The sequence below is a fragment of the Octopus bimaculoides genome, chromosome 10 (genome assembly GCF_001194135.2).
Source record: "Octopus bimaculoides isolate UCB-OBI-ISO-001 chromosome 10, ASM119413v2, whole genome shotgun sequence".
NCBI lineage: Eukaryota > Metazoa > Mollusca > Cephalopoda > Octopoda > Octopodidae > Octopus > Octopus bimaculoides.
This window is the reverse complement of record NC_068990.1, coordinates 25205239-25219602: the sequence shown is the minus strand read 5'-3', so window position 1 is coordinate 25219602 and position 14364 is coordinate 25205239. Positions and strand designations below refer to the sequence as shown.

The 14364-nt window shown below is 36.9% G+C and overlaps 1 protein-coding gene across 9 annotated transcripts in view; it reads left to right on the top strand.

Annotated features, from left to right (window-relative positions):
• LOC106880762 (plectin) overlaps positions 1 to 14364 on the top strand; it is a 114752-nt gene that overhangs the window by 89730 nt on the left and 10658 nt on the right. The gene's annotated exons all lie outside the window — the stretch shown is intronic.

Genomic DNA, 14364 nt, shown 5'->3' with positions numbered 1-14364 from the left:
GTGTGTGTATATGTGTGTGTGTGTGTGTGTGTATACTTGTGTATCTGTGTTTGTCCCCCCCACCATCGCTTGACAACTGATGCTGGTGTGTGTACGTCCTCGTAACTTAGCAGTTCAGCATAAGAGACCGATAGAATAAGTACTAGGCTGGTGAAGAATAAGTCCTGGGGTCAGTTTGACGAAAGGTGCTGCTCCAGTATGGCCGCAATCAAATGACTGAAACAAGTAAAAGAATATAGAATATATTTATACATGCACACACACATAATGTTGTTTTACATACCTTTTGAATTTATACCATGGCCTTAACTTGATGTCAGCAATAGAAGGTGGATATCTGAATATCACCAATATCCATTGGTCACAATGTGAAAGGTAGACAGGTACATATTGTCAGGTAGACAGACTGAACCAATACAAAATCTTTGTTTTTTAGAAAAAAGTTGCTTATTATGCCAGATGGTGACTGTACATTGGTGTTACACTAATCACACTCAAATGTGTGTGGTTTGTGAAATTGCTGTTGTCGAGCCCGAAGTCTTCTTTCTCTTCAAGTTAAGTTTTATAAACATGTTGATTGTTAGCTGAATGACTAAGCTCAGCCTTTAGAACTGTTGTTGACATTTTTAACTGGTATGAGAAAACTTGGCTGCCAAACAAGCCGAGCGACTGTTGTCCTCTTTGCTAAATTGTCATGCTGTTAATTAACCTCAGTTCTCTCTGACGTAGCAAACCTATAACAGCAATTAACCATGGAATGGTTAGAAGTCACATATATATTTCAGACATTCTGCATCTGTTGTCTTGCAGTCTTATTTGGCATCACACTATACTGTGTGTCTTTCAGCAAAATCATTAGCTGTGGCTCTCTTTTGCTATATATTTTCTACTATAGGCACAAGGCCTGAAATTTGCTGGTGGTGGTGGAAGTGGGGGTTAAGTCAATTACATCGACCCCAGTACTCAACTGGTACTTATTTTATCGACCCCGAAAGGATGAAAGGTAAAGTTGACCTTGGTGGAATTTGAACTCAGAACATAGTGACGGGCAGAATACTGCTAAGCATTTCGTCCAGCATGCTAACGATTCTGCCAACTTTCCACCTCAGCAATTTCGAAGAAATGGGTAAGTTGATTACATCTATCCCCAGTACTCAACTGGTATTTATTTTACTGATGCTCAAAAGGGCTGAAAGGCAAAGTTGATCTTGGTGGAATTTGAACTCAGAACCTGAAATTGGGAGAGATTTCATGAAGCTTTTTGTCCGGTATGCTAATGATTCTGCCAGTTCACCTCTTGAATGATAACAATAATCCTTTCCACTATAGGCACAAGTCTTGAAATTTTGGGGGCAGGGCTAGTCAATTACATCACTTCCAATGCTCAACTGGTACTTATTTTATCCACCCTGAAAGGATGAAAGGCAAAAATCGACCACGGTGGAATTTGAACTCAAAACATAAGAATGGATGAAATGTCACCTAGCCTTACGTCTGGTGGTTGCATTACACAGCAGTGGTGGAGTGTATTTTTGTGTTAGGCAGCAATAGTATCGAGTGTATTCTTACACAGCAATTGTGTTGCATGTGTAATATGCCTGTCCCATTACATCTATGTATTTACTCAATGCCAAAAACATCATGTAAAGCCGATTAACTGCAGCATTTGTTTGGAGATAATGTCTCCTCCGGATGTTCTGTGTTAATGATGACACAGACATTCTCTCCAGACAAGTACTACAGTTAATTTGCCTTCTCATGATGTGTTAGCATTAAGTATGACACAGATGGCTATCTTAATTCAAAGCTATTTATGTTTCATCTAACGGATTTTTATGATACTATGCTTGTGTGTGAGGTAGCAATGATATATGTTGTATATATTGAATTACACAATAGTTATATAGTTTGTCTGCGTGCATGCATACATGTGTGTGTATGTGTGTATATTGTCTTACGAAGGGGTTGTGTGTTATATAGGAGTTATTCTCTTTTGTGCAAGTGTTGTATAACAGATTATTTTATGTTGTTAGGCAGACCTGTGATGAACTTTGTGTACAGTCATAGCATTTTTATGTGAGAATTATGTTGATTGATTCTGGAAACTATCCTTTTCCAACAAATCGATTCTGTTGGTTACAATATTTTCATCAGATGATTCTACTCCAGACATAATTATTCCCTCCAGGATAAAATAGTACCAGTTATATACTTGGGTCGGTATTAACACCCCCTCCTCCTAAAATTGCTGGCATTGTGCCAAAATAGAAAGAATGACATATTTTCTTCATTTATTCTATCACGACTGTCTACAAATGTTTTATTTCAAGTATCTTGGGTGTACTTCACATGTATTGTGGTTTCATTTAATTGTTAGCAACTGAGATGATGATGGTGAGGAGGAGGAAGCAGAGGAGGCAGCAATTGTTGTCTCTGTATGTTTGTTTGCTATTACCTATTATTATTAATTTCTTTTTCTATGTTGCTTTCGGGGATGGGGGCTGATGCATTTTTTTCATTTTTTTTTTTTCATGTGTATATTATGTAAGTTGGATTATGATATATTGAGGGAATTCTGTACAGAATGTGTGTTATGTAGGCTGCTGTATTTTTGATGAGATAGGTAAGCTATGTAGCAAATCTTGGTGCATCATCATCATCATCATCATCATTATCATTATTATTATTATTATTGAGGTAGTGAGCTGGCAGAATTGTTAGCATGCTGGGCACAAAACTTAGCAGCATTTCGTCTATTGTTACATTCTGAGTTCAAATTCCACCATGGTTGATTTTTGCCTTTCATCCTTTCAGGGTGGATAAAATAAGTACCAGTTGAGCACTGGGGTTGTTGTAATCGACTGTCCCTCTCTCCCAAATTTCAGTCCTTGTGCCTATAGTAGAAAGGATTAATATCATTATAGTATAGATGTTCTTGTTTATTTCTCTTTTGAACAATACCCAATGTACCAGCTATGATGAGTGTTGTCTCACTCTTATCCCCCACGAGAGAGAGGTTTATTTCAGTTCCAGCATGCTGTGTGTGTGTATGTTTGAATCATCCAATAGTTGTCTACAAAGAAGAGAAAGAATGTCCACCTTGCCCAGCATTAATAATTGATGCCAGGCCAATGTCTTGTTGTTTAGCTCTTTGTCAGCTCTTATTGAACAAACCTATAATGAAAGGCATTCTAGCCATATAACCTGATCATCCCCCCCCCCCTACTCCTTGACAATACTACACAGTGTGTCTTTAGTTTTATCCATTTTGTTTGTTTGTTTGCTTAGACCAATGGATTTCAACCATTTTTTTAACCTTTTGGACTCTTTCAATTCCTATTTTACTTGGATGGACCCCTCCCAGCTATTCAATATTTAAAAAAACCCTAATATATTCTTTTTAACACTTTGACATCTAAACAGGCCATATCTGGCTAAAATACCTTGTTTTATGCCCAAACCACCTAGATCTGGCTTCTTAGCAACAAAATCTTATATGGACCCACACCACCATCATGGGTCATGTGGACCCCAGTTGAGAATCACTGGTTTAGTCAGTAGGATATGATTTTGAGGGAGACATTGTTATTTCTACCAGATGGAGTGAGCAGGTAGCTGCTCTGTCATTAGCTCTGTGTGTAGATCTATTAGTGTCTCATAATTTTACTGTAACTCACTTTCTCTCTCTAATGACTTTTGCTTTGTTTTGATTTGCAAGTGTTAACAGGTTTATTACTCACTGTTTGTCATCACTTACCCCAAGGAATACTTGTTACTGCTACCACCACCTGCACTACTGCTACTACTACAAGAACTCACACTGTCTCACATATGCCAACAGGAGGCCCTCTGTGGTTGCATTGCTCAGTCTGCTAGAAATAGCAACCAAAAATCTCCCCCAAATCAAACCCAACTGTCTTAAACAGAGACGTGCACATTAGATAAATTTGCTGCTAGATATCAAATTATCTGATAGGTAGAGATATAAAGTGTGTATGTGGGAGAGAGAGAGAGAGAGAGATAGAGATAGAGTGTATGGATGATGTATGGGTGTGTATTGTTTTTTTATTAACTGAATTACTTTTACTTCCATGGGTGAGATGGTTGCTGGAGCATTTGTTTTTACAGCTGGATGCCCTTCCTTTTGCTAATCTCTGAATTGTGATGTAGTTAGTGGTAGAGAGGCTGTCTATTTATTTATTTTTTTTTGTTGGTGGGTGGAGGGTTTCCAGTTTAGTCTAGCAGCATGGAACTAGGAAAGATGTGTGTCTTGCTCAAAAGTTACCACAACAGAATAGTCATGGTAAACCTTTTGATACCAACCCACACAAGTTCTATGACACAAACTTTCTGTTTCAAAGTGATGTAAATTGAAATTTCTTAGCAAAATTTCATGTTTATTTCTGTTCTAAACACTAATAATAATAATAATAATAATAATAATAATAATAATAATAATAATAATAATAATTGTTATTATTATTATTATTATTATTATTATTATTATTTATTAAATTCCTAATTTCAAAACGAATTGAGACAAAAGGCATTGTAATTCAAATTACAAAAGGGTTAAAGTTATCTAAAAGCCTTCCAGGAAAATTTCATGTTAATTTATGTTCCAAACACCAACATGTCAAAAGTGCCACTGTGTCAGAGACTTCATGCATTGAGGGTACTTTGAAGGTACCATGCATCAGAGGCACCATCTATGAGAATCTTTAAGAAGACTAAAAAAGGATTTGGGAAGCTGCTATTTATCCTGGAATCAGCTCTGATCCAGTTACATTGCTGGTCAAAGATATTCCAATTATGAATGTCCTGTCTATTTTTATTTTAACACAACTTGGACTATATTATCCAATGTGACCCCCACCCCACCTTCTTTTTAAGGTAGTTGAATAATATTTGAGAGGAATTTGGGTGCTTATTACAACAGATCAAATGATTATATGGAGGTTCCATTTCTGAATGAAGTGTTGTTTAGATGTAAGATTTATGTGTGTTATACCCTGTAGATATATGATATGATATGATGATATAGAATTGAGTATGAATGGAGACAAGCTTTATTGCAGACTCATTCAACACCAGCCAGCATAGAAATGAATGCTAAAATATACCTTTTCATAAATAAACAAGGTTTTTTTTTAAGAAGAATTTATCTCTTTCCTAATGTTTTACAACATCAAAGAATCACTTAAAGGCAGCTTAATCACTTTCATGTTTTTCTTTTCATTTGTTTGTCATTTATTATATTTTTGGCAATAAATAATTTAGGGCGTCAGTGACAGTATGACCTGTGTAGGCTCTTCCCAGACAGGTGAGATTAATGAGGCAGATTACCTGGCCTAAACATCTGTAAGGAAAAAAATCACAGGCTGAGAAGTAAACTTAGGGCAACAGTCTGGTATGAATGATTGCATCATCATCATCATCATCATACGTCTGTGTTCCATTTTCATGCTTGCATGGGTTGAATGGAGTTTATTGAGGCAGGTTTTCTATGGCCAGATGCCCTTCCTGCAACTATTGTTTCACTTGTTTCCAGGCAAAGTAATATTTCCTCATGCCCAGACATGTTTTTCATGGAACTTTGACAATCAACATTGCCACTGCTTGTATGATGATATGTAACATGCTGTCAGGACAAGGAAACCCACATGTGCACACACACACACGCACAACAAGTTTCTTTTAGTTTCCATCCACCAAATCCACTTACAACACTTTGGTTGGTCCAGTGTTATAGCAGAAGACACTTGCCTAAGGTGCTACACTATGGGACTGAACCTGGAACCATGTAGTTGGGAAGTAAACTTCTTAAGCACATGGCCCTGCTTGCAATGGAGTAAAAGAAAAAAATTTTGACCTCCTCCCCCTCGACCAGGCGGTGGTGTTGACCCTTTTGATACCAACCTACATGAGACCGCTCCTATTTCTATGATATAAATTTCCTGTTCAAATTGATCCAAATAAAGACCCATCAAAATTCTCTATTAATTTATGCTCCAAACACCAGCTTAAAAACGATAAAGTTATTTTACTAAATTCTTCATTATTTTCAAAATTAATTGAAACAAAAGCAATGTATTCCAACAGAAATATAGTAACCAAATGGTTAAGCAGAACCGTGCTCTTTGATACACAACTTCATTGTTCATGTAACATTGTAAAGTAATGATTTACTAATTTTTTTAAAAGAATTCCTGAATGTAAATTTATATTAAAACTGATTTCTTGGTGAAAATCCCCTGATGAGGATATGTGTGTGTTAAAGATAAATCGCAATGAAAAATGCTTCACTGGTGAGAATTGGTACTTACTAGAAAATAAGTTAAACAATGCTTAAAAGTAAGCAATTTGGAGATATATCTGTGTGATAGTTTATTTTCATGCCTAATTACATTCTATGTTAACCAACGCTATTCTTCACATGACTCATAAATTCTTTGAAATGTCATATTAACATTAAGTATTACTTTCGGTGAGGAGCTTGTTTATAATAATGGCTGCTATATGCTACCTGAGGTTATTTGAAGCACATTGGAGCAGTTGTTGATGTTGTTATTGTTGTTACTTTTGTAGTTGGATGTTGTTGATGTGTTGCTTATTTATGGCCAATGGCAATAAAGGATTTAATATTAAGTACTTGTCGAGCTGCATGCAACTTAACGCTAAGTAAATAACTTCTTTACGTGTGTAGTTGGATATTATATCAGAAAGTTAAGTCATCACCTTTCTATAATAATAATGGTTTAAAATTTTGGCACAAGGCCAGCAATTTCAAGGATGGGTGCTGGTTGATTACATCAACCCCAATACTCAACTGGTTCTTATTTCATCGACCTCCCCACAAAGGATGAAAGGTAAAGTCAATCTTGACAGAGTTTGAACTCAGAACATAAAGACGGATGAAATATTGTTAAACACTTTGTCTTGCTTGCTGCCTTGGGCTATTGTAATAATGATAATAATAATGATGATGATAATAATAATAATAATTTCTTTTCTTTGCCACAGGGGTATCGAATTGTGGGAGTATTACATAAAAGATGGGGAGAAAGAGGGAGGAACAGGAAATGTGATAAAAGGTATACATTGTAATCAAAATATGGGAATACATGAATGATGTAGTCTTCCTGATGCTGTAGAGGACCAATCAAAGAATCCCACAGATCCAAGATCACCCAGACCTTCAAGGGCCAAGTCCTCACCCAACTGTTGTCCTCCAGTCTATAAGCCCAGGTTTAGAGTAGATCCGTTTTTGCCACAGTCACCCACCAAATTTCCTAGGAGAGGGCACTTACTTTCTTCTCTACCTTCACTTATCTTTCCAAGTAGAACTTAAGAAAGTCGATGAGGGCTTGATTGAATTAGAAAGTATCTGTCCTCAGGCATGGCTGTGTGGTTAAGTTCTTTTTCCAACCACATTGTTTCAGGCGTAGTTCTATTGCATAGCCCCTTGGGTGTCTTCTATAACCCTAACCAGCTGACCTCTGCCTTGTGAGTGAATTTGGTTAGTAGAAACTGTAAGGAAGCCTGTCATATATATATTTGTGTGTGTTGTTTGTCCCCCTCCCCTCCATCACTGCTTGATGACTAGTGTTGGTCTCTTTACATGCCATAACTTAGATAGAATAAGTACCAGAAAATAAATAATAAAAAAGTCTTGGGGGTCAATCTGTTCAACTAAAACCCTTTAAGGTAGTGTTTCAGCATGGCTGCAATCCAATGACTGAAACAAGTACATGCTAAACATATTCAAGGTCCAAATTTTCACTACCCTGCAGCATTACTCTTCATACTCAAGCATCATACAATCTACTCTTTACTGCAAGAAAGAGAATTTTGTTACCAGCTGAAGTAATAACTCACTGAGCTTTTATCCCACAATGAAATGGTAACTAATACTTTTGTGGTTTTCAGTTTATAGTGCAGGTGGCACGTAAAAAATACCATTTGAGCATGGCCATTGCCAGTACCGCTAGACTGGCACATAAAAAGTACCCACTACACCCTCGGAGTGGTTGGTGTTAGGAAGGGCATCCAGCTGTAGAAACTCTGCCAGATCAGATTGGAGTCTGGTGTAGTCAAATCGTCCAACCCATGCTAGCATGGAAAGCGGATGTTTAATGATGATGATGAGTACTAGTTCTCAATCAAAATAATGCAAGCTAGTGATGGTAGTCATTGGCCACTGATGAAGGACCAACTCTAGTTCTCATTTAATAAGTTCCCACGATTATATCCCAAAGTGGAATACATTCTCTTCTTGCCTCAATCTGTTTAGACACACATATGCACCACTCCCCTCCTACCAGTTTCAGTGGCTGGAACTGACATATAACATCCTTTTGTTTGAAAAAAAAAAAAAAAAAAAAGCAAAAGTTCCATAATTCATAAGCAAATAGCAAGCTAACAGGGGAGTGTGTGTGTGATTGCTAAACTTGCTAGATATAACAGTTAAATCTCTCTCATATCAAACAGCTACTGAGTTAAAAAAAAAAAAAAAAAGGGACACATTAGATAATGCTGTCTATAATACTTTGTCTGCAAAAAGAAGAAAAAAAAAAAAAGCAAAGGAAAGCAAAAATGGAGTGATCACAGCTGGAAGACCTTTTTCATCAAAGCTCTACTAGACCAATGTTAACCTGGGGCTAAACAACAACAACAGCAACACATGTAAATAGTCAAACTGACATCCCCTTCCATATTAACATTAGACAAAGAAAAAAGAAATACATTAGAATACAAAATGGTTAAATATAAAGAAAGAGAAAAAAAAAGTTCCAGAGAAAGGTGGACTGTGTTCGCACCATTACTGTTGTTTGTCTTTTGTAGCCGTTTTGCTATTCTCTTCACTCTTCCACTCTAAACTTCCTTCCATGTGTCTCAGGTGTGTTTAGAATATGGTGTTTGGCATTCTTCAAGTTATTTTTGCTTGTCTGTTGGGTTTCTGCCATCTCCCTCTCTTTTTTCTTTTTTTTCCAGCTTGGTTAGTGTCTTATTTCTATTGTTTCTTGTGTTCTTGTGCAATGCACTGCTACTACTACTACTACTATTATTATTATTATTATTATTATTATTATTATGGCAGTGAGCTGGCAGAATCATTAGCATAGTGGACGTAATGTTGCCAAGCATTTCGTCTATCTTTACATTCTGAGTTCAAATTTTGCTAAGGTCTACTTTGCCTTTCATCCTGTTGGGGTTGATAAAATAAATACCCATTGAACATTGGGGTCGATGTAATCAAGTTACTCCTTCCCTTACAAATGCTGCCAAAATTTGAAACTATTGTTATTATTATTATTATTATTATTAAGGCGGTGAGCTGGCAGAAATGTTAGCATGCTGGGTGAAATGCTTGGCAGTATTTTGTCTGTCTTTATGTTCTGAGTTCAAATTCTGCTGAGATTGACTTTACCTTTCATCCTTTCGGGGTTGATAAATTAAGTACCATTCAAGTACTGGGGTCGATCTAATCGACTGGCCCCCTCCCCAAAACTTTCAGGCCTTACACCTAGAGTAGAAAAGATTATTATTATTGTTGTTATTATTAAGGGTCAGCTGGCAGAATCATTAGCATGCGAGACAAAATACTTAGGGGCACGTCTTCTGCCTCTTCACTTTCTGAGTTCAGATCCCACCTAGGTTGACTTCGCCTGTCATCCTTTTAGGGTTAATAAGTATCCCCTCCCCCCACCCAATTTCAGACCTTGTGCCTACTGTAGAAAGAATTACCACTATTAAGGTAGCAAGCTGGCAGAATTGTTAGCATGTTGGACGGAATACTTAGCATTTCTTCCAGTTCTTTATGTTCTGAGCTCAAATCCCATTGTAGTCAACTCTTTCATCCTTTCAGGGTTGATAAAATAAAGGACCATTAAAGTACTGGAGTTGATGTAATCAACTCTCCTCCACCCCTCAAAATTACTGGCCATATGCTCAAATTTGAAACCCTTCTTTTTCTTATTTATTATTATTGTTATTGAAGGTTTATACACAGGGTGGATGTTGTTCATAATGTCGTAGTACTAATAGTAGTAGCAGTAGTTAGAGAGAGAGAGAGAGAGGTTTTGTGTGTGTGTCTGCATGCAGTATGTTGATTTTAAGGGTTACAGTGGTACCATCGTATCTTCATCACGGAATGATTTAACCTGATATCCTTGTGATGAAATCTGGAACGAGCTGGATAATAAACAGCAGCAAGATGGTGATGTAAAGTAAAGAAAGCATCTGTTTTTACTTGTCAAAGACAGGACTTGATGGGTGGCATGAACATTTAGATTGTTCTGATCATTCCCACCTATTTTATTTTGTTTTACGTTGTTACTGATCAGTTTAGAACGACTAAAAGCTTTTAAGGCAACAAGCTTTTAAACAGGACTAACAACAGAAGAGCTTTTAAGAAAACATGACAGCAAAACAGCTTTTGATGGATTAAGACAATAACAGAACAGCTTTAAACTGAATTCGTTGTTTGATTTATTAATGGTGGCTGAAGAATGGATTTATTTTATTTATCAGTTGTTTAAGACTTTCTCAGAGGAAGAACTCCGGGGCCGCCAAGACTTGTAGAATGAAGTGGGAAAGGTATTGTTAAACCAGACACCTGATTGTTTGGTGTATTCTACTCAAGGCATCCAACAGCCTGATGGTATTGTTAAAACTGGGTAACAGATTAATTGTACTAGTCAAAGAATAGCAATGTTCTTCCTTGTAGAATTCAATGCAGTTTCCATCTACCAAATTTCATCACAAGACTTGTGTCAATGTGTGACTATGGTTCTGTGTAATGAGATTGAACCTCAAATCACTTAGTTGCTAAGTAAATTTTTTAACCACTCAACCATGCGTCTATGTCTGATCATCCGTCCATCCATCTGTCTGTCTATCATTCATTCTAGCTATCATATGGTGTATCCATGTATCATCTTTCTAGCTAACTACTTGCCTACACACATGCACATGCATTGCCATGTCTGAAAAAGGGAGAAATTTGATTTATATTCTGAGGGTGGTGCTGTGATTTAGGTTCTGTCTGCTATATCACATAAAAGGGCTGGATATTAGGAAGGTATCACTGATCTTAACCATTTTGTTATTGTATTTCTGTTTAAATACACTGCTTTCAATTAATTTTCAAAATAATGAAGAATTAGCTTCATCATTATTAAACTGGCATTTGGAACATAAAATTTTGATGGAAAGTTTTCATTTAAATCTCATTGAAACTAGGCATTTATATCATAGAAGTTGGGGGTGGCATCTTAGGCAGGTTGGTATCAAAAGGGTTAAAATTTGTATGAAAGTGTAAATGTGCATAAGAGGCATCAGATGTATGTAAAAGAGAAGACTATGCTGTTATGGTAATGTGCTGAGTATGGATGAAGACAGCTGCATAAAGAATGCAGAGAGAGGCCATGGAAGATGAAGATTCAGGAAGATGTGGGACAAAATAGGGAAAGATTATGTTTAGATGTTGAGCTTCACAGAGTAGATGACAAAGGATTGAGATAATTAGCAATTTTCTATGTTTGCAAAGACCTGTTCAGCTATGTAAAATTGAGGACATGGAGGCTTGTCCTTTATGTCCATGCCCCAATTCCTAATACCCCATCCTCCACCCGAATTCACCACTCACTGTATTCCCCTCCACCTTATCTCCCACTCTCCCTTCATGCCCTTGCAAACCTACTTGCACATAATGTCCCCCTGTTGAATCTTTTCCCCACAACATAACTCCTAACCCCAACACCCCTACTCTCTATTTGTGTCCACCCATCCACTCACCCTATTCAATCCTTGGTTCTGCTTCACTTATATAAACCTCCCTGTAACTTGTGTTACCCCCTCCCCCATCACATCTTCACCGTCTTCTCTCCCCCTTTCTCCCCCCTCTCTCCTGCTGATGTTGCCATGTATTTCTTTTACTGCAAGACACTTATTTCTGTCCCCTTGTTCATACTCTAACCTTTCATCACCTGCTACAAAACCTCAACTTCCCTCAACATTCCTCCTCACTCATTGGAGAGGTGTTGTCTTGTACATTATTTGGTGGTCTCACTGCTGCTGGTACCAAGTAAAAGCCCCTAGTAAACTTTAAGTGGTTGACATTAGGAAGGGCATCCAGCCATAGAAACCATGCCAGACAGACAGCAGAGCTTCGTGCAATCTTCTGACTAGCCAGCTCTAGTCAACCATCCATCTCATGCCGCCTTGGAAAATGGACATTGAATGATGATAAGCCAGTGGAAGAATGGCAGTTCTCATAACGTTTGTAGTTTCTCCAAGACTGGAATAATGATAGCTTCTATACTGAAGTCAGAACCTGTTTTACAAGATTCAAAATGGTACCAAATTCTATCAAGAGACAAAATGTATGAAGGTTTTTTGATGTGATCTATCCTGTGGCTCTCATCTGTACAGAAATAGGGGATTAGTCCTCTTTATATGGTTTAATCTTGTGAAAAATATCCTTTATATTTTAATCTCCTAGGAATCTTTGAGCAAGAAAGAAAAAAAGATGTCTTGTTGGAGAAGATAATATTCATGAATCTTTATATGGATTAAATTTTGTTCAATGATACAACCCAGAAAAAAACAAATAAAATTATTGGATATTAGGATATTGTTTGTGCGTAATGAGAATTTTCTGTGGTCTGTCAGTGATGCATATATTTGCATTGGAATATGAAACAAACAGGAAGAAATCATTATTATTATTATTATTATTTAGATTTCTTCTAAACTTATTGAATAGATACAAAGAGATTAATTAGACAGGTCCTACTGCATTGTGAGATACATAAAGCTGTGTATGTGTGTTGTTAGCTTTAACAAGTTAACTTTTTTGTTGATCTGATAGATCAATGAAATTCAATACTGTACAACCTAGTTTGAACTCCAAATTTTTATTGATCACCCATTTTCACCTCACATTAGCCATAAGGTGCTATAGATGTGACTGTTTACTTCAGGACAGTGATATTACTAATCCTAAAACCTCAAACTGCTATCAGTGTTTTCAATTGTTTAATGCCCAACAATGAAACCTCAGAGACAATCTGCTGCATTATGAAATGATGAAGTAGAGGAGGTACTTCACAGTAATTCACTCAATAATCACCAAAAAAACCATTAAAAAAAACTGATATTATATCAACACTTCATCATCATTTCATGTCTACTTTTCCATGTTTTCATGGGTCAGACAAGGTTTCTTGCAACACATTTCCTATGGCCAGTTATCCTTCTTGTCCCCAACTCTCTCCTGTTTCCAAATGAGGCAATGTTTCCCTTTGTCCAGGCATGTTTTTTGCAGAATGTTAGGAAAATCTTTGTCCTTCCCAACTTATTTTTAGTAAGACTCTTCTTGTCCACCTAAGCCAGTGTCCTTTGCTGCTTTTTAAGTCAGTCTGCAATGGGTTCAAGCATGGCTGTGCAGTTAAAAAGCTTGCTTCCCAACCATCATCATTTTAAGACCATCGTGTGTGTGCGTGAAATTGTTGTGTTAGTTTCGTGAAGAGTAAAATACTGTCATGAAACCAGGATCTTCTACAGTTGAAAATTTCAGTATTAGTCTGGAATCCAATAGTGTTGGTAGCCCCCCAGAACTTGGATTGAGTGCTTCATTTGGAATACCTATCTTTATACCCTACCATGACCTTATATATATAAAAGAACACAAATAGAATTGTGTTCTTCTTTCATGCCTACGCCACACCTGGAACCAACCCCAAGTCGGATCTATGGTCTATATTGGATTTGGTACCTATGTATCTACATACCTGCAGTACTCTACCAACAGGTGACACCTAATGGTTGTTTTACCTTACTGTGATCTCAGTGTTGTTATGGCACCTAGCTAGTCCTGGCATCCTATGAGTTGGTGCTCCTAGATTGTAAGGAATCCTGAAACATATATGGGTATCTATGTATGTATAAAACTAAGCCTTTACAAGAGAAAGTTTGACAGTAACTTCCAATTTTCAGTTTGCTTTCCTTTGTCACAGTCTGACAAAACTTCAAAGTCACTCTCAGTATTTTCCTTGTAATGGTTTAGTAAATATAGACACTACTAAAAAGTATTAAATAACCCTTCAGTTTAATGTTAAATTGATTTTATATATATATATATAGCTTGACCTAGAAACAAACGTTACTCTGTGTGTGTGTGTACACACACACACACATATAAAATCTTTTACTTGTTTCACTCATTTGACTCCGGCCATGCTGGGGAATACACATATATTTGTGTGTGTTCTGTATTTTTCTCTCTCTGATATTAAGCAGATTTACCTCCAAATAGGTTTAACCTGTTAATTTTCTTCAGGTGATCCAGTGTTCTACTTA